This window comes from Poecile atricapillus, chromosome 5 (assembly GCF_030490865.1).
Source record: "Poecile atricapillus isolate bPoeAtr1 chromosome 5, bPoeAtr1.hap1, whole genome shotgun sequence".
Lineage (NCBI taxonomy): Eukaryota > Metazoa > Chordata > Aves > Passeriformes > Paridae > Poecile > Poecile atricapillus.
This window is the reverse complement of record NC_081253.1, coordinates 6,823,064-6,850,344: the sequence shown is the minus strand read 5'-3', so window position 1 is coordinate 6,850,344 and position 27,281 is coordinate 6,823,064. Positions and strand designations below refer to the sequence as shown.

The following is a 27,281-nucleotide window of genomic DNA, read 5'->3' as shown; positions in this document are numbered from 1 at the left end:
ATTCACAGATGATTAGTGAAGATAAAGCAGATTTTAAGATGATATATTAAAGAGCCATTTGGAACAGTCATGGAGCTCATGGCCTGGATTTATCAGCTCTCTTACAGTAAATTCTGAATAATAGTCTTTAATGGTAAAAATCACTCATGAGAAGAAGCTGCTTTTATTCATATGTCCTGATGGAATTTTGCATGTCAGTTCCTCTGAAAAGCACTGTCCAAAACTGCATCAGTGATGTTTTATGGAAATTAATCAAGGCCTATAATCCCATTATCCTGTGATTCTAGCATTTCTGAACCTACTGCTCAACAATCTGCTGAGCTCAGAACAACTCAGTTTACGTGATTTCCAGTCTACTTTGTAATTATTTTCTGTAATTGACAGCATATTATGCAGAATATCCCACAGAGATCATCAAACCATCTAAGCTCTCTCTAGCTTTGAAAAAATCACTGAGATGCCAGAGGACTGTGAGTTCAGATTTAGTTTTTCAGAAAGGGTAGTCATATTTCCATTCTTTCAAACTCTCATTTTTATCCAAAATTTGACAGCTTCTCCCTTGAAAGTGGTCAGCTGTTAATCCCTGCTGGTATTTTAACTCAATCAGTGGGAAGAAAGAGCAGCAGAAGCAAAAAAATAACCAGGAAAGAAAATCTAGAAAACAGTTAGGAAAAAATAATTTCTATAGGAATTTGTAATACATAAAAACCAAGTATGTTTTTAGAGACAAATTGGTAACCTATTGAAGGTTATCAACTTTGTATTTTATACTAAAATGTGTTATTACACCCAACATTTAAAAGACAAAAAATACATGAGTGGAATTATTCTGAGTTACATAAATGGAAAGTGATTACCTTAAACTGAAGGCGAAGGAATTAATGATAAAAGAGGAAAGAGAGAGCTGTTAGTTTCCAGAATATCAGTTAAACATGATACATTGAGTTAAACAAAGTGTATTTACAAAGTATTTAAAAACAGATAAAATGAAACATTAGCAAATATACTGAGTGAGAGATTCTGCATTTGCAGCAGGGCAGACATGCCTTGTTTGGCCTTCTTAAAGCTGTAAGTCTCTACTTGTAAGTACAGGAAAAAAAAAAGTTTTGAGTTTTTTGAATAAGTACATATAAATGAGTACATTTATTATTAATTTCTATGAAAGCAAATGTGAAATAAATGTTTTAATATTATATCTTATTATATATCATAATAATTAATTAATATGTATTATATAATAACCAATATGCATTGGGTTGTCTGCACAGCTAGAAAAAATACGCTTTCTAAAATGGAAATGCCACATTTTCAAGGGTCAATATTGTTTGTTCAGAATTTGCTATTAAATTATTCTCTATTTTATCAGCTGTCTTCACACAGAACATTTCACCAGAATGAGCTGCACTGAGGAATTTCAGTGATATGAAAATCTAGGGATGTTGATATAAAATAGACAACTAAAAGCTGTGTGTATGTTCTCAGAAGGGATTTTCCTGGTTTGGGGTAACTTCACAATGAATGAACAATTCAGAGCTCTTCAGAAAATTGTCAAAGACCCACAGAGCATCTGTGCCTGTGGGGTAGAAGTGTGGTTACCTGACAGGTTCTTCCTGAAGGAGGAGCCAGTTTGAGCCTGGCTTTTTGTGTGCCACAATGATTTGCATTTGCACCTGTCCGAGCTCATAGGATGGCCTGGTCATTGCTACAGCTGGTACCACCCCTCCTTTAGCACCCCAGCTCAGCAGGCAGCAGCAAGATTAGATATATTAAAGTTTACACTTCATCTACCTGATCTGAAGGACTGATGTAACTCAAACTGCAGTATTTTTAAGCAATGACTAATGGTTAATTAACCAGCATATAAGAAATACCTGCTTTCCTGCTAGCACTCCATAGCTCATTGATCCACCTCCCTGTAATACACATAAAAACATGGCATTTCTTTCAACACTGGCTCTTCTCATTGAATATTTGCCTTTGTCGCTAGTCAATAACACTAGCTCCTAATGACTTTTAAAAACAAATCTTCAAACACTTATTTACATGTTATTTAGCTAGATTTTCTTAAACTGCAAGCATATCCTAAACACCTTGCTACTCTCCTAAACTACATAAGTAACCTAAAAATATATAATGTGATTATGTGCAATATGTTAATGGTAATCCACTGCTGGCCTTAGACAGACACATTTTCCAGCTTATTAATATCTGAATGATTCCTTTTAGGACCTCTACCTGATGCAAATGTGAGGCTGCCAAGAGTCACTGGGTTAAAACCCGAAACTCTCGGTTTTGCACCTCTACAACCTGGGCTGAGGAAGCTTCATTGAAAGCTTTTGTGCAAATACCCTTCTCTAACAAGCAATAACAAAAGAGACTTAGAATCTTGATGCTGAAACAGTTTCTCAGCTATAAAACTGGTCAGCATTCAGCTCTACACATTTGGATGAAGATACACAATCTTTTCCTGCATCTCATACTTATTAGGCATATATGTCTAAGGAGATACAATTACCTATGAGAAATATATTCTAGAATGTGTAAGGAGACCTGGGAGCAAAGTCATTTGAAGCAAGGGACTTAATTAGGAATGCATTAAAATTCCAGGCTCTCAGTTGTACTAGGAAACTCAGAGCTTGACTGCATCTGCTTAACATTGGGATGTACCTCCAGGAGTAACCAAATATCTCTAAATGATTCCTATCCCCAGGGACTGGCATGGCTCAAGGACTGGAGTGATGTGAGAAATGGATTTGGAGGCTGTCCTCTTGAATATTCTTGAGATTGGTGTTTGTTTGGTTTGGGGGATTTTTTGTTATAACAATGGCAAAGATAAGAAAAGAAGATACATACAGGACTATTTCAGTGTTTGGACAATCCATAGAACACCTGAATTACAGAGCAAAGTATCAGCCCAATTTCCAGCAGACTTTTCATGTAGAAATAACATTAAAGTGCACAAACTGCTCTAAGTTCACTGCATTATGTTCCACATTTGACTGCAGTTCCTTTCTGACTGCAGCTCAGTTTGGGTTTCCATCACGTTTACAAAGCCTTGAGTAGCCTGGGATCTTGGCATGTTAGAAAATGATTACCTTAAGCCTCATTGTAGAAAGAATCCAGTGGTAAAAGTATGTTAAAATAACAAGAGATTTGGGAGGAGAAGGTGGTGTAGGATGGAGAAGATGTGATAATTCTTCTAGTTATATACTTAATTTGAAAAATTCTTTTAAGAGTGAAATTAGGAATTACATTTATTTTTACAGTTCTAAATATGTTACATGAATACTGACTTGGGGCTAATTTTTCCTTAGCAAACACCAAACTGAAAACTGCATCAAATTAAAGGTGCTTTTCCATTTTTTGCAATTGGAATCATATTCCAGAAGTGTTCAGTAACAACATGAAAAGATGCAGAGGTCACTGAAATTCCAGAGGGATGAGCATTCCTCTGTGACATTGCAGTGCTTGGAAGTTTGTACACACAGTGTTTCTTGTGCAAACTTAGTGGGACTACAGTTGCAAAATACCAGCAGTTCCAGACAACTGCAAGCACCGAAAAGATTCTCACCTAAATCAGATTAAAAATTTCCAGATGATGGTTTGTATCCCTTCCAAGGAGACATCATTTAGAATATACTAAAAATCCACTTATTATTTAACAATTAAAATCCCACCAAACCTGTCATTTATTACCAAACAATGCAAACACGTGATCATATTGTACAGACCTTAGCCAGACTGATTTTTTTCTTTATAAATAATCCCAAACAACAGTATAAATACACATGAGCCTGTAATTTGCTGACCACAGTAGTCTCAATCTCTTCAATTTTTAAATTAGATGAAAAAGGGCACTTTCTAGATCTGGGAAACCTGGAAGCCCACAAGCAAGCTCTTCTATGTGAAGAAGAACCCCATTTCTATTGCCTATCTTGTAAATAATAGACAAATCCTACTGCAAATAATTTCATTGTGTTGGAGAATTTGTGAATCAGTATCCTATATAAGATTTCCTCCATTTGAGGGGCTGAGAAGAAAAGAGTATTCAAAAGTAATGATGTAAATCTCACAGTTTGAGTTTGTTTCTAACAACTACTGCCTGTTGAAGCAAGAGAGTCTTGTCACAGTTCATAAACTGCTGAAAACAGTTTCTGTTTTCGTGAAGTTTTAGAATTATTCCCTTTTAGCTTTATAAAGCAGACTCAATTTAATGTCTTTTATAAATCAAATGCCTCCCACTTTCAAACATTCGTTGCCGAGATACAAACAACAACTCTCTATTAAGTAGATAGGAAATAAACTAAATCTGTTAACACTCTGGTTTAACAGTTTCCATAAGTGAAACGTCACCTGGCTACTTGAGAGAGAAAAGATGCCAATTTCAGTGATTGTCTACATGACCCGTTTTCTTCACCCTGGGGAGATAATGTATTTAGTGATAATGAAGAGTAAAGATAAAGATTTCTGAGCCTGTACATCTTTTTGTGCTTCAAATTCACAAGTTTTAGAGAAACAAAAAAAGATCAAGGGTCACTTAAGAACAACTACAGCTATGTACAACAGTAATATCCAGATTGTGAAGTCTGTCAGGAGTTCTGGAGATTTGTAGGAGAGAGTGTATTTCCTAGATGTATTGTTGCTCAAAACATAGGCCTGATGCTGAAATCACAGCTGACATCGTAGTTAAAACTGCAAAACCAGATTCAAAAATAAGATTATTTCATTCCCCATATTTTCTTAGGATATCAAGTAACAACAGAAAAACAGATGCATTAAATATGAAAAACAACTCCATCATTTGCTTTTGTCATTGACCTGGAGCCCTCTGTTACACTTGGGATAACTTAGCAGAGATCCAAACAGTTACTTTATATTCCAAATTCAGCACTGTTACACTGGCCGCAGTGACACTGTAACACTAAGGACATGCACTGGTTAAAAACAAGGAATGTGACTTTTCACTACCAAGATTTTCCAGATTTTTTTCCATGAGACACAGTTCTGTAAGATGCAGAACTGCCACAAATGCCTGGGGCTGTATTGGGGGTAAAGAATTGGTGAGTACATGGAGAGATAGATATATACCCTTTTTTCATCTGAGACACAGCAGAGTAACATTTCCAGGAAGTTTTTAGAACTGTTGTATTGAAGTCATTCAGGTTCACTATTCAAAATATGCCAGGAGCTGCATGGGAGCCTGCAAAAGCCAGGAAGAGAAACTGAGTCTGCACATAGTTAGGCCTTCTTGAACTGGAGCTCTTCTGTGCCTTGGAGAGGTTGAATTTCACCATTAAGAAGAGGCATTTAGGTCCTGTTCAGGCTGTTTCTTGAGTTAGACATTAAAAGGAAGGAATGAGAACACTGTAAGGGCTGTACTGAGTCAGATGAAGGACCAACTGCTCAGCATCCCAAAGGAAGAACATGAGGAGACACTTAGGAGAGCAGTGTAGGAAACAGGACAAATACTGAATGGTGCCTCCCAAGGAATGTTTTTCCATCTTCCTATCAGTCAGACTTAGAGGCTTCTTGGAAATTGTTACCTATTTAAAAGCTGTTAAAGGACCAGTTATCCTTAAACTACGCAATTACTCCTTGCATCCATTTACAATTTTGGCCTCCAGGAAACCCTGTAGATTCTACAATTTAATTTAGATTTTGTCTGGCTGAGTATCTAATTTTATTTCTTTGAAATCCACTATTCAAAACTTCATTTGGTACGACAGGGGTTTTTCCTGTGTCAAACACTGAATGATCCTGCCCTGTTCATCCATGTGTGATCCGTGATTTCATAATCTTGTTTTAGTCAATCTTTATTATCTCTTTCCCAAATTGCCTCCTTCTCTAATTTCTAGCCAGCTTCATCGCTTCTCATATGAGGTAATTCAAAGCTCTGATCACTGCTATCATCCTTTATTGCTTTACTGTATATTTTCTGAAATACAGGGAAACAGAACTGACAGATTCATGGACAACTGACATGGACAGAGTGTACAATGGATCTATCCAGACAAAAGGATGTTTTGGTTTCTTACAAATCCTTTCTTAATAATTTCCAGCTCTGTGGTTTCTTGATCACTGCTGAACATTGAGCAGCTATTTTCAGAGACTCTTTGAAGTAATTTCACAATCTCATTTCTGATTAGTAATATCAAAAGTCCATTTGGTTATATAGGCAGTCACTTTTCACTTCTAATGTAATTTTGCATTTATCATGCGAAGTACTACCAACACTAAATTAGATCTGCTGTTTCATTTCCCTGTCACGTAGCATCCCAGTATCCTTTCACAGCATTTTGCAATCAGATTTAGATTTTATTATCCTCAGCGATTTTATAACATCTGCAACTGTCACCTCAATATTCCTCCCCTTTCCAGACCATTTACAAATATGCTGAAAAGAAAGGTAGCAAAACAAGGTCCTGGGAGATTCCAAATTCCCTCCACAGCAAGAAGTGATCCCATATTCCTATTTCTGTTTTTTATCTTTTCTACTATTTATGATATATCTTATCCCAAGGAGATCTCATGCCTTTAATGATAGTATTTGCTCATGGTTTTGTGAAAAACTTTACTGACATCTGAATAGACACCACTATGCAGATCAGAGAGATGCTTACTGGTTCCTTCAAATAACAAAACAGCCTGAGAGCTTTTTGTTTACCTCTACAGAAGAGGACCACAGATAGATATTTACCTATTATACATGTGCTATCTATAAACAGCCTAAGTACATCTTCTGCAGATTCATCAGGGCAGCAGCCAGACTAAGCCATCCATTCCCAATTTTCGAGTTAGCACTGTAACCTTCCTGAATTTCATCCTTCTGATAATTACAAAAAGAGGTTGATTAGACAATGCGACAAAGACAAGCACTCAGAAATTTCCTACCTAAGTTCCTTTAAAACCCTTGGACAAATACCATCAAGCCCTAGTACTGCTCATTTTACTTCAGTAGCTTCATAAAGATTATACTGGAGGGAAAATGTAGAAAATTTTTACCTCCACAGTAGAGGTGACATATTGGAGTGAACATATAACTCATCCACATTTTCTACTCTGCTCTTACTGCTTTTTTTCTTTCTTAGTCTTTCTCCTTTTATACGTCAGTAATTTATCTGCTGCAAAATCTCCTTGGCAAATCTCCATGAGTGGCCAGTGACTTGTTTCCTCAGGGAAGTTTCTAATTCTCCCAGGTCCAATGAAGTCTGTAAAATAAATCATGATGGTATTTCAGTTTGCATTCAAATGAGAACACAGAGTGTCCCTTGCACCTTGAGCTGTCATTCAAACCTGTGCAAGGTGGATGAACAGCATGGCCATTCTTATTAATTATGGCAAAGGAAAGAAGACAATGGAGAATCAGCTCGACTGGGTTTATACTGTGCTTGTGGTATTTTACAATTAGATGCCACTTTGCACTGAAATGTTAGTGTGATATCTGAAAAGAAATTTTAAATAATTTCCTGCAAATGGGGAGCTTCTTAGTACACTTAGTGGACACACTAAATATCTATTAGAAATGTCTCCTCGTCTGGTACCTAAAGCCAAGAGTTTATTTCCTGCTTGACAACTCAGTGCAAAGTTAATGGAAATACTTGTAGAATTTATATTTATAATATCTGTGGAAAGGAGCAGGTCTGAATATAGATTAATGTTTACTGGTGCTGGAAAACTTTATAGCCCAGTTACTACTTTTATGAACAGGAAACTGAATAAAACTTTCGAAAACAAGACTTAAATAATAATTTATGGGTGTTTGGGGAGGTTCTTGTTTGGGTTTGTTTGTTTGTTTGTTTGTTTGTTTGTTTGTTTGTTTGTTTTTAGGTGGGCAGAGTTTATAATACCTTTTAAAAAGCTGACTTTTTACAATCCATAAGAACTTGATGGGAAGGATACAGTTAAATCCTTATGCAAAGTCTTACTCATGTTAAAAAACAGGCTAGTTGTCAGATTATGGGAGAAGGACAGGAACATTTTCTATTACCTACTCTTCTGATATTTAATCAGAGTTAAACCAAGGTTATTCTACTGCAACTTCAAATTGTGACTAAGAAGAGAGAATGTGACTCTTTTTCAAGATTTCACTTTGTGATCAGAATATTAGTAGGATTGGATAGTGTTTCAGCTTTTCAGAATTGTATTATACTGCATTTCAAAAAGCATACATGAGGTCCTAAGAAATCAGAGCAATCAAACAAAAAGATAAGAAACATTCTTGAACAAGAACACGAGTTTTCTGATCTCTAGCACAGTGGTTTGAGTCAGTTATCATTTTGCAGTAAATTCAAAATTCAAAGTAATACCATCAATAAAGCTGAGGTAGACATCAAACAGAAAGCTTTAAAAGCATATCTTGGAATCAATCCTCAAACATGATTATTTTGTTTGGCAAAGAACAAAGATACTTTTCAGGAAAGTCTTTTTAATCTTATCTCTGGTTCAAATTTAATTTTTCCTGCTTTGTTTAGTTTTAGGGTTTTTTGTTTGCTTGCTATTTTTTTGTTTGTTTTTGGTCAGTTGGTTTTGGGTTTTTTCTCCCTCTTCTCCTTTTTTTGTTTTGATGTTCAACATTAATAGTACAACACTCAGCCTACCACCAAAGAGTCCACTTAATGTGCAAAGCTAAGAACCCTTTACTCAGAAGAGCTTCTGGGGGGGTTATAAAAGAAGGGATGAAATCCTACATAGAGGAATGGAGCCCTTCCAGAAACCAAGGCAACACAGCTTTGAAGGAGATGCAGATTCTAAAGCAGAATCTCTCCAGTGCCTATCCCAAATCCTTGATTGCTGTAGTGATACAAGTATAATGTGATGTAACACTGTGTCTGTCTACCTGACACAAGAGGGGGGTTATGAACCACAACAAAGGTGGGAGAGCTGCCTTGTAGTCCTCCTCACAAGAAAAAGATTTCTGTATCTAAAATATTTGCTCTGTCTATATTCTCTAATAATAATATATAACTCATCATAATAGATTTTGCTATTATGAAAGACAAACTATTTTATGTGTGTGCTGTAACTTTGTTATACAATGTTACAAGTCAAAAGGGAACACATCTGACATGTACTTCCCGCGGGAAAGGTTTATGGAGTTATTGCCTGTGAATAATCCCAGAGTTCTTCTATGTTCTAGTAACGTTTCTCCACCTTAGAGTAGTTTATTATTTGAACAAACAGAGAGGGAAAACTCAACAAGTACGCTACTTTAAAGGTAGCATTAAGCAATTCTGGAGCTAGCACTGGTGATTTCTCTGCATTTACATTTTATGTTACCAACCACAGCTGGTCCGTAACCATAATTCTCCAAAATTCAGTGCAGAGAAGTGCTAAAGAATTGGTCTCAAAACACAGACAGTCCCAACTGTGTCCAATGTTTGCTTAAGATTATTCCTGCCCTTTCATGCTGAGTGCACAGCAAGCAAGCAGAAGTTAGTACAGATGACTCAGCTGCCCGAGTTCTCTGTTATTCCAAAGCTGTGACTGGCGCTCAATCACACCAAGGAGTTTTTGTTGTCCACTCAGGGCAGGGCTGTACCTGCAAATTTTGGACACAAAATCAAGCAGAAAAACACTGTCAATAGATGATACATTGAATATCTCTACCAGAATGTAATTGTTTCCCTCATGAAAACATAGGCCTCAAAGTAACCTAGGAGTTCTCATTTAGCAACTGTTACAGCTGAGATGCACAGCCCTGGCCTTATACAATGTTTAGGGGGTTCCACACTACCAACAAATGCATCAACCATTTTATTCAATCACCTCAATTAACTTTGGTAATGATTCCTCCTTGCACCAAGGGTCAGGGGATCAGTACATGGAGTCCTGAGGAGATGCAAACAAGCAATACAAGATGCCAGTCCCGATTGCAGTGAGAGGCCTTAATGGTCCTAATCAACTTCTCCTGGGGCCTCCACCCACTCTCTTCCTATGGTCATGGAATGAGCAAGCAGATGGGTGGAACTTCTATTGTGGGACAGGCCTGGCAGAGCTAAATCGGAATAATTGGTGGCCTACTTGTCCCACACTAAATAAGGAATAAACATGTTAGTGGTCAGTTCAGATTCCCCTGACACTTCAGTGCTGCAGAGGGTTATGTTCTCTCTTCTTTCAGTCTCTTGCTCACTATGATCCAAGAATCCAACATTTCCAAACTTTCTCAAGGAACACCCCTTGAGCAGTGAGCCCACTCACCTACACAGTTTTCACTTTGCTAATCAAGGCATGTAATTAGCTCGTAACTGCTATTTTTATTATTTTTTTTTATTTAGCTATGTCAGATATAAAATATATAAATTTTATCTATTTTATTATTTATTTATATTTATTATTTATTTATATTTATAAATATATAAAATATAAATACTGTGAAATATGTAGGGTACCATCCTGTTCCTGAATGGAGGATCTGGTTGACACAATCCAGCTTGAGAACTGTGAGCAAGTAAGGCCTACTGTTCCCTTTGGGAAGAGTCCTGCTGGGAGACCACTGTTGTATATTTCTATATAAGAACAAATCCAACTCAAGAGTGACTGCAGTGTTATGTCAGCTCCTGTATATGAGCTATACAAATTAAAACCATTTTTAATGGGAAAGACTGAAAGTGCTGTAGTTGCTTTATTTCACCTGCTTTGTTTCCCTATGACATGAGCCCGTTCTACAAATCACGGCAGATCATTTAAGAAGTTCCTCATCTTACTCAGAAGGTTGTCCAAGGCTTTGATTATTCAGTGCCTCATAAAATTTCCAAATCCCTCATTAAATGCCAGTGAGCTTTTCTAAGCAGGAGCGCAGTACAATGCAGGCTGAAAAGCGAAACTCCCAAGTACCCAGCATTATTGCAGATGCTTTTGGGTGCAGGCAAACGTCCTTCAGCATGCATTTGTAAACCTCGAGGAAGTGAATCATCATTTTCTGTCCTGTATGGAGAAATCCCAGAGGAATGACACCAAACACCAGCAGGGATTTTTTGTCCATTGTCACCAAAACCATACCCGTCTGCTTAATTTTTTTTAAAAAGTATTTTGTAACCATTTCTTGATGATTCAAGGCATGTGATGAATATCGCAACAGATATTGACCAGAGTTCTGCATCTTATTATAACCTACAGCTATGTTTATTTAATTTATATTACGTCGTGGAGGTAAGCAGAAACAGTTTTTTACTTTGATGTCGTCCTTAGGAAAGAAGGCTGTATGCATAGAGTAGAGCAGGATTGGCCACGAGATGTCACCCAGCCTCTATGAGCTCTTATGCAGGCTGGGGGAACCGGAGCTGAGCTAAACGAGACACTGTCTCGCCAGTCCAAAACACAGTCATCTCCTCACTGCAAATCTGCGCTGATGGCTCTCAGAAGCCAACTTCTGGTGGCGTGTAGAGCGTGTTTAAAGACAGCCTAAGCGGCTGAACAGACACAAATATCTCTTTCTGACGCTTAGGAAACGTGTTGGCCGGTGTAACGAGTCCGCTCAGTGCGGGCAAAGCCGCACTGCTGCCAGCGGCGGGCTCCGCGCCCGGCCTGGCGGCTTTGCTGAGGGAAACCCTCTCAGAGGGGTGCGAGCCCGGGGAGGCAGAGGCCGGGAGCCGTCTCCGCACACTCACCATGGCGGGCGGCGGCTGTGACCGTGCCCGGTGCCCGGTGCCCGTGCCCACACCCGCGGCCGTGGCCGCGCCCGGGCGGTTCCCCCTCACGGCCGCCCCTGCGCGCTCCGCGCCCGGCGCGCACTTTGCAGACACTCCCTCGCTCTGCCTCGCCCTGTCACAGGCGCTTCCGGCCGCGCGCGCTCCCCCGCCCCGCCCTCCTCCCTCCGCCCGCCCGCCCCGCCGCGCTGCGCTGCGCCCCCGTGCGCGGCCGGCACTTTGCAGACGCTCCCCGGCGCCGCCCGCCCCCGCTTGGCCCGTCCCCCGGCGGCGCGGCCGCGCCTCCGCCCGCGCTCGGCCATGGGCGCTGCGCCGCGCTCCGCCCGGCGCGGGGACCTGCGCGCCGCCCGGACAGGTGAGGCGGCACAGGGCTGAGGGGCTGCCGGGGCTCCGCCGCCGCGCCCGGCCCCGCTGCGGGAGTCTCCGCAGCCGAGGAGGGGGGAGCCGCCCGCCAACACCACCCCCCCGGCCCGGCGGCATCGCCCCCGCCTGCCCGGGCGCGGCGGTGGGCGCGGAGCGGGAGGGATGCGGGGATGGGGGGAGCGCCGAGCGGCCGCCCCGGAGCGGCGGGGCCCGTCCTGGCCGCGGCCCGGCCGCCCCCGTCACCTTGCGGAACGACCTTCCGCGGCCGGGGAGCGGCGGGGCCCCCCGGGCCGGCCGGGCCGGGCGGCGGCTGCGGGGAGGGGGCGGCCCCGGGCGCACGGAGCGGCGCGGGGAGGTTTCGCCGAGCGCGGGTGGCGGTGCCGCGGGTGGGAGGATGGATCTCGGGCGAGAGTCTGTTGAAATCTCCCCCCTACGATGCCATTTACAAGCTCTCGGTTCCACCCGGTTTGCTGGTTTTGTTCCCTCTCCAATGCTTTGTAAATCTCTAGGAAGTGAATTTGAGAAAAAGGTTCCTGAAAGCTGTCATCTCGGTGCCAAATGTGCCTTGGGCTGCCATACCTACTACTTTTTCTTTTTTTTTTTTTTTTCTTTTCTTTTTTTGCCAGAGGTGAGGTTTGGACTGGAAAAAACAGTGCTTTTTATTTGCCGGCTTCGGTGTTTCTTACACATCAACATCACCTTGTGGTTTGATCGCAGGGATTTCTCTGTCAGAAGCACTGACTGACCTGATGTGATTGCATAGGTGTGCGAACCTACATTGAACAGATTATGTGTTGTTTTTTCTTGAGTTTCAGCAACTGCTTAATGCAAAGTTACTTTCTAGCATATTTAGGGGAAAATAAAGTCACTCTGTTTTGAGGAAGTAAATCTTGGTAGAGGCTTTCCCCACTGTCAAGTGTCTGTTGGCTCCATCTTTTCCTGATATGGTACAGTATCAGTCCAGTCTTTTGAGAGCATTTTTTTCCTTGTGGCATTGGGGTCAGAAACCTGAGAAAATGAATTCTCGATTCTTGCACTAGGTTTTGTTACATCAATCTCTCTTGATAACTGTAGCAAGATTAGAACATTCTTTAAATGAAGGCTCACTCTTGAGATTCATGTTATTATACAGTCTTATTTGTCTAAAAAGCTCCGTCACCTTGTCCCCATGTAATAGTATGATGGCTTTTTCAACAGCATGACTCATAATCCTAAATACAGGAATGAATTTTGACTTAGTGCTGTGCAAGTGCTTTATCTCAGCAAACAGCTTTGTGTGTAAAAATGCCAGTAACGTGAGGGAGTCGCTGGTACTCATCTGCTAATCTCTGTCCTCAGGAGGACAGCGTTTAAAGTTGCTTCCAAATTGGGAGTATGTCTTTGCTTCCAGATCAATGAGGCAGTTTCAGTTCTTTCAGAATAATTTTGTCATTTCATAAAAAGCTTTCAAAAAAAGAGGAACTGGTTGGTTCTTGGTTTCTATATTGTTGAAATCATTTTGCCTGGGGACACAAAGTTCAATTTAGTCTGAATGGGTGATTTACCTTTTTCCTTCTTGATCTCTGTGTAATGACTCTGACTGTATTTCATGAGAAACCCTGCTTACTGCAGCACCCACGGTTCACATAATTACTGCTGGTTGCACCAAGCATAATAATAGGGGAAAGAACCTTACACCTTTTTTTTGGTGATTTTACTGAATACAAGGTACTTTCACTTCTGCTTTCTGTTCTTTGCCTATCTGATATGTAGGGAGTAGTTTACTCACAAAATGGCCTGTGGAGCAAGTATGTTTACTGAAATAATTGTCTATTCTTCATGATTTAACATATGCAGACTGTTTTCTGTTGCTCTTATGTAGAATATGGATTTATTTCGTACGAAGAGAATAAGGATTAAATAAGAACATATGCTTCCTCTTTTCTGGGTGATAAATCCATCTTGCTGTCCCGGAGGAAGGCAGCTTATACAGCCTGGACTGAAAAGATGCTGAAAGACAAAGTGACTGAATGCTGAATATAAGAAGATCAGGTTGTCTAAGCTCCCCAAACTAGACTACCTAAAACTTGGGAAGCAGCCAGCAACACTGGGTGCAAAACATGTAAAATCCTTAATCTGCTTCATGAAATAGAATCTGGCAAAACAATGAAGCCTTCTGAATTTTTAAAATTACTTAGAATAAAGACAATTGCTCTCCAGTTTTAAGTCATCTCCCTCCAACCAGATTCCCTTCTGTTCCCTTGTATAAAAAAAGAAATCTTTGTATTGCTGATTTCTATGCTTCAGATAATACGTGGAATTTTATGAGCACCGCTCCTTTCCCTTCAAGATCGAAGTTTGTTTTTTTAAATTTAATTTTCTGGGTTATGTTTTTGGCATTGTATACTGCTGTCATCTAAGAAGTTTACTCTGATTTTGCTCTTGTTCCGTAAAATAACTTAGCATGCAGTTTCATTCCTCACCCTGGCTCCAAAATTTTAATAGAACTTCAGGAGTCATTGACATTAACTGCCCCTAGCAGGTATTATTAGCTATGTGGTAGGTGTTTTGTAGGCTTATGTGAATGCAGTGTTCATTTTTTGAGAAGATTGAGGTCTAAAGGAGACTTGGTGTTTTATGAGACAGTTTGTTAGGAAGAGCAGTCCCAAGGGAGATCCAGCGGCAAACATTATGGTTGTTTGCCATCAGATTGTCTGACTTGGTGTTTGCTCAGTCTCTTAAGTAGATGGTGGAAAGAAATACACTGAGGAATATCAAAGTGCTAAGTTCTGATAGTGTTTTCACTTATATCACATCATTCCCAAAGTGTCTGCAGAACTCTAGTGCTTAGCCTGTTTTAGAACCAGACTACTCCAGCAGCAATTCTTGGTGAAAAACATCGGAAGCATCTGCTGAGGAAATGAACATGCTGCACAGTGCTAATCAGCTGGGAATCTGATGAGTGGAAACTCTTTCAGGAATCAAGCAGTTTTGCTATTGCTGCATCTTCAATTTAAAAAAATTCTAAACTGTTTGGAGTGGAATAAGGTCATTCTTCATTCCTTTCTAGTTTTGCCAAGTTAATATTTGTGCATCTCTGTATTTCATGTATCACATTCATACACAAACTCAAGAAAACCCAGAACACCAAAACTTAATCTTTTGTTCTTCCATACTTCAGAAGAAAAAGTGGAACTTTGTATTTGCAAACCTCTGTATGGCCAGCACACTCAAAACCCTCGTTTTCCTCTATAAGACTCCTATTATTGGCATAGAATATTGTAGTTTTGAAGGCTTCCTTATCTATTAGACTTCCATATCTTAAACAACCGAGACCTATAGTATAATGAAGTATAATTTATGTACAGAATAAATCTTATTCAGATCATGTTTTGATAGTGGCTTGATTTCTGTTGCTTTTGATGCTATTTTGTTTTTTAATATTTCTTGCTTGTTCCTGTGAGTTAAGTTACTGTAATTTATGGCTACAAAGATCGGGCGAGTAGAGTTTTGTACAGACTTAGACTAGTTTAGTGGACGGTTTAGGATAGCGACGTAGACTCTCTAAAGTGGATGTGGTTTGAGGAGAGGCCACCAAAATGATGAAGAATTGACAACACAGGTACTGACACAGGCTCCAGGCGTGAGGCAGTGGCTTTCTGTGGCAATGCAGACTTTTATCAGAGTGGATTAGCTGCCTTCTTTTACTCAAGCTGGAATAGCATGCACTCGGGCCATGATGCAGCTCTTTCTTTTAGAAACTTCTGCTAAAGAGATTTCATGCCTGTGTGACAGCTTGTGTACTAGGGAGACACTGCAGGGAGAGTACAAAGAGAAAATACTTTGGGAGACAGGGATTCCCTCTTACAGTACTCTAAATAGCAAAGTCCTTTTCACGAGGAAAGCTTAAGTCAATGTAGTGATTCATTTGATATATTATTTATGGTTTGTATGAGTTAAGAATCCTGTGATCCTGGCCCTTTGAGTCTCACAAGGACCTCTTAGATAACTGTATTTTTTCATATATCCCACAGGCATTCCAAACTGTTTAACCTTATTAGTCTAACCTGCTGACGTTTGTCTTACTGATTTTTGTATCCTGATAAGATCCTGTAATCTTTGAAAGCGATCAACCACCTCTTTTGACCTTGTCCTTTAGACAAAAAAATTTCCCCAGATTACAAGTAGCAGGCTGAACCTGATTTTACATTTATTGGTTGTTGCTCATGGGTCATGTAGTTTGTTACATTTCTTTATATATAATTTTTGGCATAAAATGCATTCCTTGTGGTTATGTGTCCCTAGAATAGTTTTAAAACTAAAAGCTTTTTTTCCCACTCTTGTTAGAGTTAGGTCATGAAGTTATTGCTGCTTGTTTCCCATTGCCTGTAAGGTTGTGTTCCTCCCTTCCTATGTGCACCATGACTGGTTCAGCTTCTTATTTAACCTGTGTTGAGGGCCTAGCAATTCTCAGACAGCTACTAATCAAGCAACAAATTGCATGCTAGGTAAAACTCCTTCATCAAAAGCATTGTCAGGCTTTGGAACAGGCTGCCCAGGGCTGAGTCAGCACCCCTGGAGGTGCTTAAAAGATGTGCAGACCCTTGGAATCCATGATCTCAAGTACCTTTCCCAGCCTGAGATTTTTATGATTCTGCATTGTCCTAAAAGGTACAAACTGCAATGAATTACCATTCCTGCCCAAGATTTTTTTGTGAACTGGATGGTTTTTCGCCTTTGGAAGATACTGAACACTTGGATTCTTCTACATTGTCTACAATAAGTGCTACCAGAGTGGATTAACACGTTTTTACCATTTTACTAATAATTATCTTCTGTATCAGTATATATTCCCTTGGGCAGTAGTTCTCTTGAGTTTGAAATGCTGTGTCTTATCCTTCACCTCTTTTTTTTTTTCTTCTTTTTTTTTTTGTTTTTCTGTTCTCACCCTTTCTCTCTGTTTGATTCTTTTCTGCAGAGAACTCTTACTGTTCAATGCAGCTTCAATGCAGTTTTTGAATTCTGCAGAATGCATGTGATATACCTGGAAGACAATTTCAGGTATTTAAGGACCCACATAACTAAACTTGTATTTTCTCTTCTATTTTGACCTTCTTTTTTCATAAAATGAAGCATAAAATATGTTTTGATTGAAGATGAATATCTGAAACATTTCATTAGACACATAAACCTTGTCTGTGTAGTATATGTGAGTTATATATACATAACTCCTTCATTCAGTGGATTTGAAAATCGGTATAGTATTCATAATAAAAATCTTTGAACAGATAATCTACCTCCTAACAAGTTTATGTAATTGCTTGTTAAGTGATTTCTGTGAGTCTTTCTTGATAGGCCCTGTTCAAGTACAGTTTGTGCAATGACTTAATTTTCTATATTTTAGATTTAGAAGAGTGAAAATACCAGCTCTGAGTTGCTCAAGAAAGTTTAATGCTGCACCGTTACACCTCTGTATCAGGCACTCCAATTCATTTCCTTTTTCTTAGCGTTTGCTTCTCCCTGTACAGGTTGGATCTGACAGTATAGGAAAAGGGTGTGGAACACACTGTAAACCACTAAAAAAAGATTTCTCGGTCTTTACCACTCAGACTTCAGCCTAGGTTTCACAGGATATTTGAGCACATTATTAAAGCTACCTTGTTACAGTCAGCCCCTTAGCAAATTGTTTTGTTTGCTGAGTTCTTGTGAAAATGAGCAGTTTGCATCCCTGTATTTCTTTCCATGAAATGCAGTTTCTGTATCAGGATTATTGATCCTCCAAGAACATGATGAAATGCAGTATCATTCTGTTTACACTTCACATCTTTGTGTTATGCAGCTACTTTTCTTTTACTAGACTGCCAAAAAGCACGCAGGAGCAGAATGCTTCCAGTGGCTTTTCTGCTAAAGCTAACAGCTATTTTAGTACAGATTAAATTAACCAGTTTTGAATACTTAGTCTAATTTTAAGAGCCTGTAAGCAAGTTGCCATGTTTTATGGTTATACTTTAAATATAGTTATGGTTATAGCTTAAAATAAAACATTAGCTTGTTATTTTAATAGACATTTTCTTAAATACCAATAGAGTTTGTTTATATATCAACAATAATATAAAAAAAAACTTCTTTCTTTTGATAGCTTAACTTCTCTTGAAAGACAAACTTACAGATAAGCTTTAGTTCTTGTTGAAATACTTTCTCTGAGTTTGAGTAGCTCAGCATTCCTAAGTTCAAGAAATTGGATAAGCAGTAAAATAAAAACTTCTGACTGTATTAATGATGTGAGAAATAAAACCAAGTTGTAGGAATGTTGGTTTCACAAAGTGATTGGACCTATTACTGAATCTACATCCTGGTGGTTCGAGGCCTCTCAGGCAGCTTATTGATATCAGGTTTTGGCCCCAGCTACGAATCTTTGTGAAGTCTTTGAAGTGACTCCCCTTGGGCTCTGGATTGATAACTTAATGGGATGCTTCATGATTCCTTTGAGGAAAAGCTTACAGTAACTGTCACCTGACCTCTTGTGGCAAAATTCTCCCTGTGGTAAATTAGAGAATTTTTGAGGGAGAAAGGAGGCGCTTCAGGCTGGAAGATGCTCGAGGGCTTGGTTTCCATTAAAATTTCTGCATATTTGCATCTGAGATGAAGTTCTGTGGAAACTGTACTTTCCCACCATAAGTTTGGAATTCCCGTTCGATAGTTGATGCCACCTGGCTCCTGAAGGTGCAGTAAAGGAGCAGTTGTTGCAGCACTGTTGATTTCTTACCACGGGGATTCAGTGTTGCCACGGGTGTGTGGTGAAAGGACTGGATCTTTGCAGTGATGTCAGGAGAGTTTAACCACAGTGGGCCAAGTTCTGTGCTGGTGTAAAAGGCACATTGCAGTTTACTTAAGCTCTTTTTGAGCTGATGATACTTAAACCTCTGTGTCTGTATACCGAAACCAGCACAATGACACCCAAGTGTACACTTAAACTTTCCTTTGAGAGCTGTACTGGCTAACACAGAGCAAAAGCTTGTAACAGGTTCAGCTTCTGTTCTACTAAAGTCCTTGTACGTTGATTCATTTCCTGGCGTTGTGGTTTCCATATGCACTGGTTGCATAGCTTTTGCACCATGCAGTGTCACTACTGAGTTACCTAAAACATGTCTAGCTACACTTTCTTATTGAGATATTGGCATGTATATGGCCACCTCTAGAGGAAAGAAAACTATGAGCCTTATAAATGGAAAAAAGTTTCATTTTTAAAAAGCTGTACTTGAAAAATAGTATTGTAGTTTAACTATATATGGAAAACTGGTCTACATCAATTTTGCATTTTTTAGACTTAAGAAGGGGGTTAGATGGAGATCTGAAAAATCTATTTTCTAATGTTTTGGGGTTTTAAAAATGTTAAGAAGCAGGGGTTCTTTTTTTCCCTACATTTGAAGTGCAAGTTTTCTCCATCCCATGTACTTAAAGAATGGACTTTTCCCATCCACCATGAGTACTCTGGTTTGTTAGAATTGTCTTTGGTTCTATTCTGACTGTTGTTTGTACCTCCTGTCTGTTCTCCCTTTGAGTATTGTTCATGGTGCATATGGCAAACTTGAACTCCACTGCCTACTATCAATATACATTTTTATGCTTGTTTATCCAAATTTAAAAACAAAGAAAGCCTCCTCACTGTATAAATTCCTGATGTACAATTCAGTATTCACACTATTGATTTTGGGTATGCATTATGAAAAGAGTTTTTAATTAAAGTGTACTCTTGCCCTTTGACAAGCTCCAGAATATTTTTAAGTATGCCACCCACCTTATTCTTTAACTAAAATTTGACGTGTAATTAGAAAGGCTGCTGATACAGCACTGTAGTTTGGCAGAAATTACTGTAGGAACCTTACAGTGTCTACCTTGCGTGTACTGTGGGGATCAAGCCCATTGCTCAGGATAAAAATGTTTTCCATGCCACAAAAATGCAGGATTAAAACCTCCTCATTTTTTATTTTGTACTGACGAAGCTCTGTTATCCTTGCATTTGACAAACAGAGAAAAAAATCTGTCAAATGTTATTTTCATACTTCTTTTTCTTTCCCACTTGTGTTGTGTGCCTCAGTGCAGTGCTTACAGTTGTCCAGTTTACTATGGTGCTCAGGTCTTTATTTCCTTTATTAAAATTTATTTAGGATGTCATGGGAATCTCTCAGTCTAAGTATGCATAATTTGGGTTTGGTGTTGTGGGATTTCAGTTATGTGTGAGGAGAGCTTTCTGTATCCCCTGCTGTGCTTGTAAAAACAGCATGATTTCTGTCTTAATCCAGAATTCTGAGTGGCTTTTGCCATTTTACTCCAAATATTTCATCTTCAAGGATGTAGTTTCACCATGTGACTTGAATTTTTTTGAGACACATTACATGTAAGCCTTACCTCATGCATTCCTTCCTATACCACAAAGTGTTCTTCTGAAATTGTTTTTCAGTTTCTATAACCTAATTTTTCTATTAAACCAGTTAGGAAATGTCCTTATTTGCTAAACTCCTTGACTTCTTGCACTGACTAAAGGAGAACCCTGCTCATCGTGCTCCATCCACTGGAGAAGCCTGGATGGATTTTTTTTTTCTGTACAATTAAGTCAGAGTTAATGAAGTCTCTGAATGGTGTATGTGCAGTTGTGCTGAATCTTTCTTATAATCAGCTAATAATAGGTTCTAGTTCATCTTGTCCCTTTCTGTTGGGTTGCTTATTACCTATTTATGAAAACAGATGATTTGAAGCATTGATTTCCTGCCTTCAGAAGGCCAATTCATCTTGCATATTTATTTTTTTTTGTCACAATACCTCTTCCACACACAGATCCTCTTTCTTGGTTTTTTTGTTTTTGTTTTTTTTTTTCTGATGAGGCTTTTTAAAGTGACCTCAGGATGTCTGTAACGATTGAGGGTGTTTTTACTGAAGGTCTGACTCACTGTCCATGTTGCGCAAGCTTTGAATTCACAGAAAATGAAAGTAGCACATTGAAGAACTGGGTAATCCATAAGCATCCAGTAATTTGTACTGGCCCACAGAATTTTTTTTCCCTTGGGATTATTTACACCAGAATTATCTGCCATATTTTTGCTAATATAGTCAATATATTATTGGAATAATTTGGCTTGATTATTCCAAATGTTTGCGTAGGAATCTCATCTAAGGCTATCATTACACCTTCCAAAAAAGCTAGTCAGGATAAACAAATTAAAATATTATGGAGAAAATGTAAGTTTGTCTCAGTGGTCAGTTAGAATGGGGGAAACCTGAGCAGAGCAAGGCAGCAAATAAATCTTAATTTAGACAACTTTTAAAATTCTATTTTCTGAAATGTCTGGTAAATCCATGCTAACTGCCGTCATTTCATAATTAAGCTGCTGCTTTCGGTCCTTAACCTCAAGTGATATGTTGAACACAAACTGTAGGATATGATTTTTCCCGTTATTAAAATAATAGCCTAAGTTGGAAAATATTAAGTAATCAAAGCTGCAGAAAGAAATATCATATTCTTCTGAAATACAGAGGAAAATATTACTGAAAAAATTTATTCTTTCTTTTGTCAGTCTAGTAGCCTGAACTGTTGTTCTCTTTAAGACCAGACCTAATAATAGAATTAATCATAAAATCACAGAATGCTTTGTGTTGGAAGGGATCTTAAGGCTCACCTCATTCCAACCCCCTGCCATGGGCAGGGACACCTTCCACTAGAGCAGCTTGCTCAGAGCCCCATCCAGCCTGGCCTTGAGCACTTGCAGCCCCTGGTGAAGTGAGGGCTGCTGTGGTTTGGTGTCAGAACCACTGATGTCCTCTGCATGCACGTGGCTCAAGCACACATTTACCCACTTGAGGCAGTGGAACACAGGTGTAAGGCTGGAATAGGATACCCTGGTCTGTGGTGCTTGTGGTTGTAGCTTACACAGCAAATGGACTGCTCAGGATGGTGAAATGTGCTAAGATAATGCCTTAAATAGATAGTTGCAGGTTATCTGTCAAATCCTGGCTGATACAAAGATAAATCAATGTAGCCCAGTGATACAGAGTTTAAAAGAGAAAGGCTTTTTGTATCAGCTTTTAAGATGTGTTTGCTAGCACATTTCCCCTGTGAGTTGAAAGGAATTCGTATTTTCATAATATTATAAAATCTATTCCTCTGTCTCTGCCTATCTTTTTCTCTTCATTAGATTTGACTAAACAGTAAAGAAATCCATTCATCTCTGGTAGTGTCAGTAAAGTGGTCTCTGTTTTCCTCTCTGCTGGTACTACACTACTGTTTTGAGATCATTTACATTCTGCTCAGAGCTGTAAGTGATCTTTTTGGCAGCTTTCTGCATTTACATTAACTGCTGGATTGTAATAATTTTCAGATTGTCTGAAAGTAGAGGGGTTTTGGTACATATTTATAGATTAGTATTCCTGTCTGTGGGTTTATTTTATGTCTTGTACATTTACCTAACTAATACAAACGTGGAAAGGAGAACCTTGTTAGATCAGAATGCAGAGTTTGTCACCATTCCAGAGATGGACAATATTGCCTATTGAATTTCCTTTCTGATTCTGGAAACCATTTGGATTTGGGAGGCTATTTAGGAGGTATATTTTAGAGTTTTGGTGTTTTTTGATGTTTGAGGAAGAAGGAAGGGAGCCTTGGTGTTTACATTATATTGTTTATGATGTGTTTGTATTGTTGAAACATGGGAGAAGTAACCTAAATAGTAACCTAATGTTTTTGAGTGGACCTTGGAAGTCTGACTTAACTGCCTTGTAGATCTTATCCCTGTTTTTCAGATAAAGTTTGACAAATATGTGCATATTTTGTTGTACATAGGTGGCATTTTCAATTTATATTAATGCCCATCTAACATGTGAAGGAGCTTTTAGTTGGTACACAGCAAGATTTTCTGCTAGAAGAGCATTTTTTTGTCTCTTCCATCCATACAACTATGAGTGGCTAAGAGGTTTGTGAATGCTAAGTTTTATGTGACCTTTTCAGAGAACAGTTACCAAAGTGGACCCATTTCTGCTTGTTTTTGGAAAAGGCTTTCATTTAATCACAGTGCTTCAGTTTAAACCACATGTCCTAAGAACTGGCTTGTGTTCCCAGCACTGCAGGGGGAAAAGCTCAACGTGCATGCTTGAGGCGCTGAAGAGCACGCGTGGGGAAATTCCAGGAACTGGTGAAAATTTAAGAAGAAGGTAGAAGGTATCTAACATAATTACATAGCTTCAGATTGTATAAACCTTGTACAGTTCAGACAAGTGCAAAATTACCTCACCAGACTTGCCCCTTTTTTTTTAATTTAATCAATTTGAGAAGCTAGAGAGGACTGAATTTCTTAAACTGAGAAAATTTAAAAAAATTGGTAGGCAGGTGAGGTAAATAACCTTCTAATATGATTCAGACTGAAAAATACTACATTAAATCCATGATAACACAAATATAATCTCATATTTGAGTTACATAAGACTGTTTTAAATGGGCCATTAGTGTTGGGGAAAAACATGTTTTAATTTTCTAGGCTTTATTTTTTCCCCCCTCCCCACACTAGAGGGAATGCTTTCCTCTAGGGACAAAGATAGCATGAAGCTAAAAATATTACTTGTCTACTTTATTCTCCATCATGTTGCTTCAGTGGTAATCACTTGTTTGAGATTCACCTTCAGAGATTCTGCCTGACATATGGTGATATGCATAATGAATATATTCAAGCATATAGCAGTTTCAAATTCATTCTTTATTGCACTTAGGTTTTAGTTCACAAATTGCTGTAATAATTAAACTGATTTGGTAAGCATTAATCTATGCACTTATGGGAAATTTCACCTTAATTATTTATTATTTGTGTGAGATGGGATAAAAGCAATTTAAGACCTGGCTTGAGGCATGGGCTTCTCTTATTTCCTAATTTCAATTTTTTAAAATGATATACAGGCAGATTAAGTTTCTATTTTTTGAAAGTACCACCACTTTCAGGGGAGGATAAGAAGCTGGTTGTTAGGGATTTTGGTTGGTCTTCAGTTTGGGGGTTTTGGGGGGTGGTTTTGTTTTGGTTTGTAGAGGTTTTTTTGGAATGGGGTGCGGAAAGTTTTGTTGTTTGGGTTTTTTCAGTACAAAGAGATCTTGGATAGAAAGTGAATGTCTGTCTTCTTCAGTAGCCCATTAGAACTGAAACATACAAAGGGAAGTACACCCAGGTGTTCTCTAGACATCCAAGAATGTAAACATCAAAAACTAGATCTCTCACAAGCTTTTTTTATACTGTGTAGTGGGTAATTGGGGAAAGGACTGAAATGTTCACTTTCCCATTCATAGTGTTAGCTGTGTGATGGTGATGATGAGCAAGAACAACTGGTGCAAATCTTGTTGAAGCTGTAGTTCTTCCTTTGGTACTCCTGACTGTCAAAATTGTCGTGATTGGTTGATAGCAATGGGAGCTGTGTCCACAAAATCCAGCTCACAGCTTCTGATGATTGAGGTAATTTACTTTGAATTTCTATTCAGTGGCTGAGTCCTATTAATCCAGCTTCTTGTTCATCCTGTGTTTAGATTCTTTATAGGAGTTGACAGTAGAATTTTTCAGTTCATGCTGAAAATTACATGTTGGCAAATTAACAGGTAACCATTATAACACATCAAATGTGCAGAGCCTTTGATCAAGGACTTGATAGTAAATCATGATGTCAGTCAGTGTGCTGAGCCAGAAGAGGACAACAGGATGATTGTAGGAGAGATTCCTGCAATCTTGGTGGAAGGGCCAGTCTACACAGCCTGAACTATGCTAATCAAAGTAGCAAGACCAGATTTGTAGCTGAAATAGCAAATTAATTATTACCCTACTTAGTTTGGAGTGATGTCTAGGGGATACTGAGGTTAATTCCATGGGGAGATGTGATGGGGGCAATGACTTCTGGTTGGAGAAATAGAAATCTGCTGGCACAGATGGATTCAAAGTAGCTCATGTCTCCCTCACTTAGGGCTGTCACACTGAGAGATGTTAGCCATGCATACTGAATCACGTGTCCTATGTCATTTCCATTTGTCAAATCAAAAAACCATTTCCTGTCACTCTCTCCACTATTTTGACTTCACTGCCATAGTTTCTGTAAGCATGAGCATTTCTGTGTTTTCTAAATTATTCTTCATGATCAGAAAGAGAATAAAAATTTGTTCATACTATATTGTAAAGCACTGTTTTGAAGAACAAAAGAGCAAAAGCTTTGAATGAGTGACAAGCAGTAATGATTCCCTGATATTTGTTATGCTGTAGAATATTGGGATGCACAGAGAAAGGGAACAGAAGGGATGAAAGCACATCCTAATTTGAGTTTAGGAAGCTCAGGTCTTTCCATAGTCAATAGAGAGGATGAGGCTTTTGGGGCTGCTACTTTGAATCACTCCTTAAAAGGAGGAGAAGGGCTAAGCTAAACATTTCTTTGCTACCAAAAGATACAATTTCTCCTTTTCATTTTCACCAGCTCTGATGTGCACCTGACCCATCTGTTAGACAGCTTGGTTTGTGAAACAAGCAGAAAGCTAATGTAAGAAAAAGGCTTCTTTTGTTTTCGTGATCTCAATCAGCTCATGGAGGGATCTGTTGATTTGGCACATGTAACACAAAGGGGTGTGTGAGACTGAGAGGCTTGGAGCAGTAGGGTAAGTGCAGTGAGATCAGGCTGTTCTTCAGCTGGCAGCTGCTGGCTCAGCTCAGCCCTCTGCTGTGCCTGGACCCTTTCCTGTGGGTCCTCCAAGGGCCCCAGATGTCTTCACTGGCCAGAGTGACAAAATGACCCACTGCTTCCCCTTCTGCTCTGGTGGCAACAATGGCTGCTGTTGTCATCTTTGAATGTTAACTTTTCCTTCCTCTTATTTCATCCTGTGTAATCTTGATTTTTTTTTTTAATTTTTTTTTTTAGTTTGAAATCAAGAAATATAGTAGTCTTAGTAAATCTTTATACCTTGTTAGGTATATCATCAGTAAGTAAATGATGGAAGGGTTATTGTGGCAAATAAAACTAACCTTGCCTTCATGACTGTAAGGTATATTCCGAATTTCTGCTTTATGGCTATGCTCAAAAGCAACACACTTAAAATATGCTGCTGGGTGGGAGTGTCCTGCCACACATGTAACCATGTCAGAGTTCAGTGCTGAGCCCAGTGGAGCTCCCTTTCACTTGTATCACATCTGGGTTCTTTGTCTTTTGGCAAGCAGTCAGAACCTGGTTTAGCCCTTTGCAGGCATTAAGCCCTGCTCTTAGACATCGTAGCTCAAAAGACTGTGTCCAGTGTATGGTGTGAAATTAATCAAAAGGAAACAAAATTAATGACCTGCTGTGGTGCCATCCATCAGGATATCGCTCAGCAGGTGTGAAATTAACTTGCCTTGACTGTGGATTAAATTGAACGGCGTGACGTGAACCTACAGGAACTGTTTCCCTTAATACTGGGGAGGAAGTGTTTTTAAAGATTCCAGCTTAATGAACTGCTTATGCCATGCACTGGATAGTCTTATGATCATTTAACAGCATGAGTTTAGATTATGCTCCCTAAGAAGATCAAGTATTACTGTATCAGTAAAAATTGTTAAAGGCAGGCCACAGAAATGTGGTTTTAATTTCTGTAATTACTGCGCTCCAGATGGTGGATGTATACTTTTTTCCAGGATTAGTACTTCAGCTCAAATATAAGCAGTTGTGATCTTTATTTACAATTCATCAGATTTTAACCTAGGTGATAACAATTCCTTTGTTATGGCCTGTTATGACGACCTTCAAAGAAATATGTAGACAAAACCTCAGTATTGTTTGTTATGGTTACAAAAAACCTTTCTTCGTGGGTTTGTTTGGCTTTTTTTTTCTCCCAGATCTTAGTTACGGTGATAGCAAAACTACCCACTAACTTTGTTTTGGAATAAGTTACCTAATATCAGAATATGTACTTATAACATTTGGCAAATCCTTGTTAATTTAAGAGCAATGCTACAAAGATGCAAAATAAATTTCAGGTTACTAACAGCTTGAGAGAATTGAGGAAAATGAAGGAAATGTATTTCCCAATTTGAATCTATTCTACCAACTATTTTCTTCTGTCCAGTCCTATTAGTTTATGTATATGCACTTTTTCCTCCATAGTTGCTCTGATAATTATTTTTCAGAGGACCTATTATCATTGTTGTGAAAGCTCTCTTTGACTTCCAAGTTCTTAGTGGATTTTTGCTGTGTTTGCCCAGAACATTGTCCTCTAAAATATTCAGAGTCATCTCAGCCCTTTGGAGAATGTCTGGTGTTTTT

The 27,281-nt window shown here is 39.0% G+C and overlaps 1 protein-coding gene across 6 annotated transcripts in view; it reads left to right on the top strand.

The window, feature by feature from the left end:
- Positions 1 to 11,876: 11,876 nt before the first annotated feature.
- Positions 11,877 to 27,281, top strand: part of MGAT5 (alpha-1,6-mannosylglycoprotein 6-beta-N-acetylglucosaminyltransferase) — a 113,570-nt gene continuing 98,165 nt past the window's right edge. For 2 of the 6 annotated variants that reach the window (XM_058839343.1, XM_058839337.1), the window contains exons 1-2: positions 11,877 to 12,000; positions 23,098 to 23,196. The gene's annotated coding sequence lies outside the window, so the exon portion shown is untranslated. Of the gene's footprint in view, positions 12,001 to 16,965; positions 17,049 to 23,097; positions 23,197 to 27,281 lie in introns of all 6 variants that reach the window. The other 4 variants (XM_058839342.1, XM_058839338.1, XM_058839339.1 and 1 more) reach the window with 4 other exon arrangements.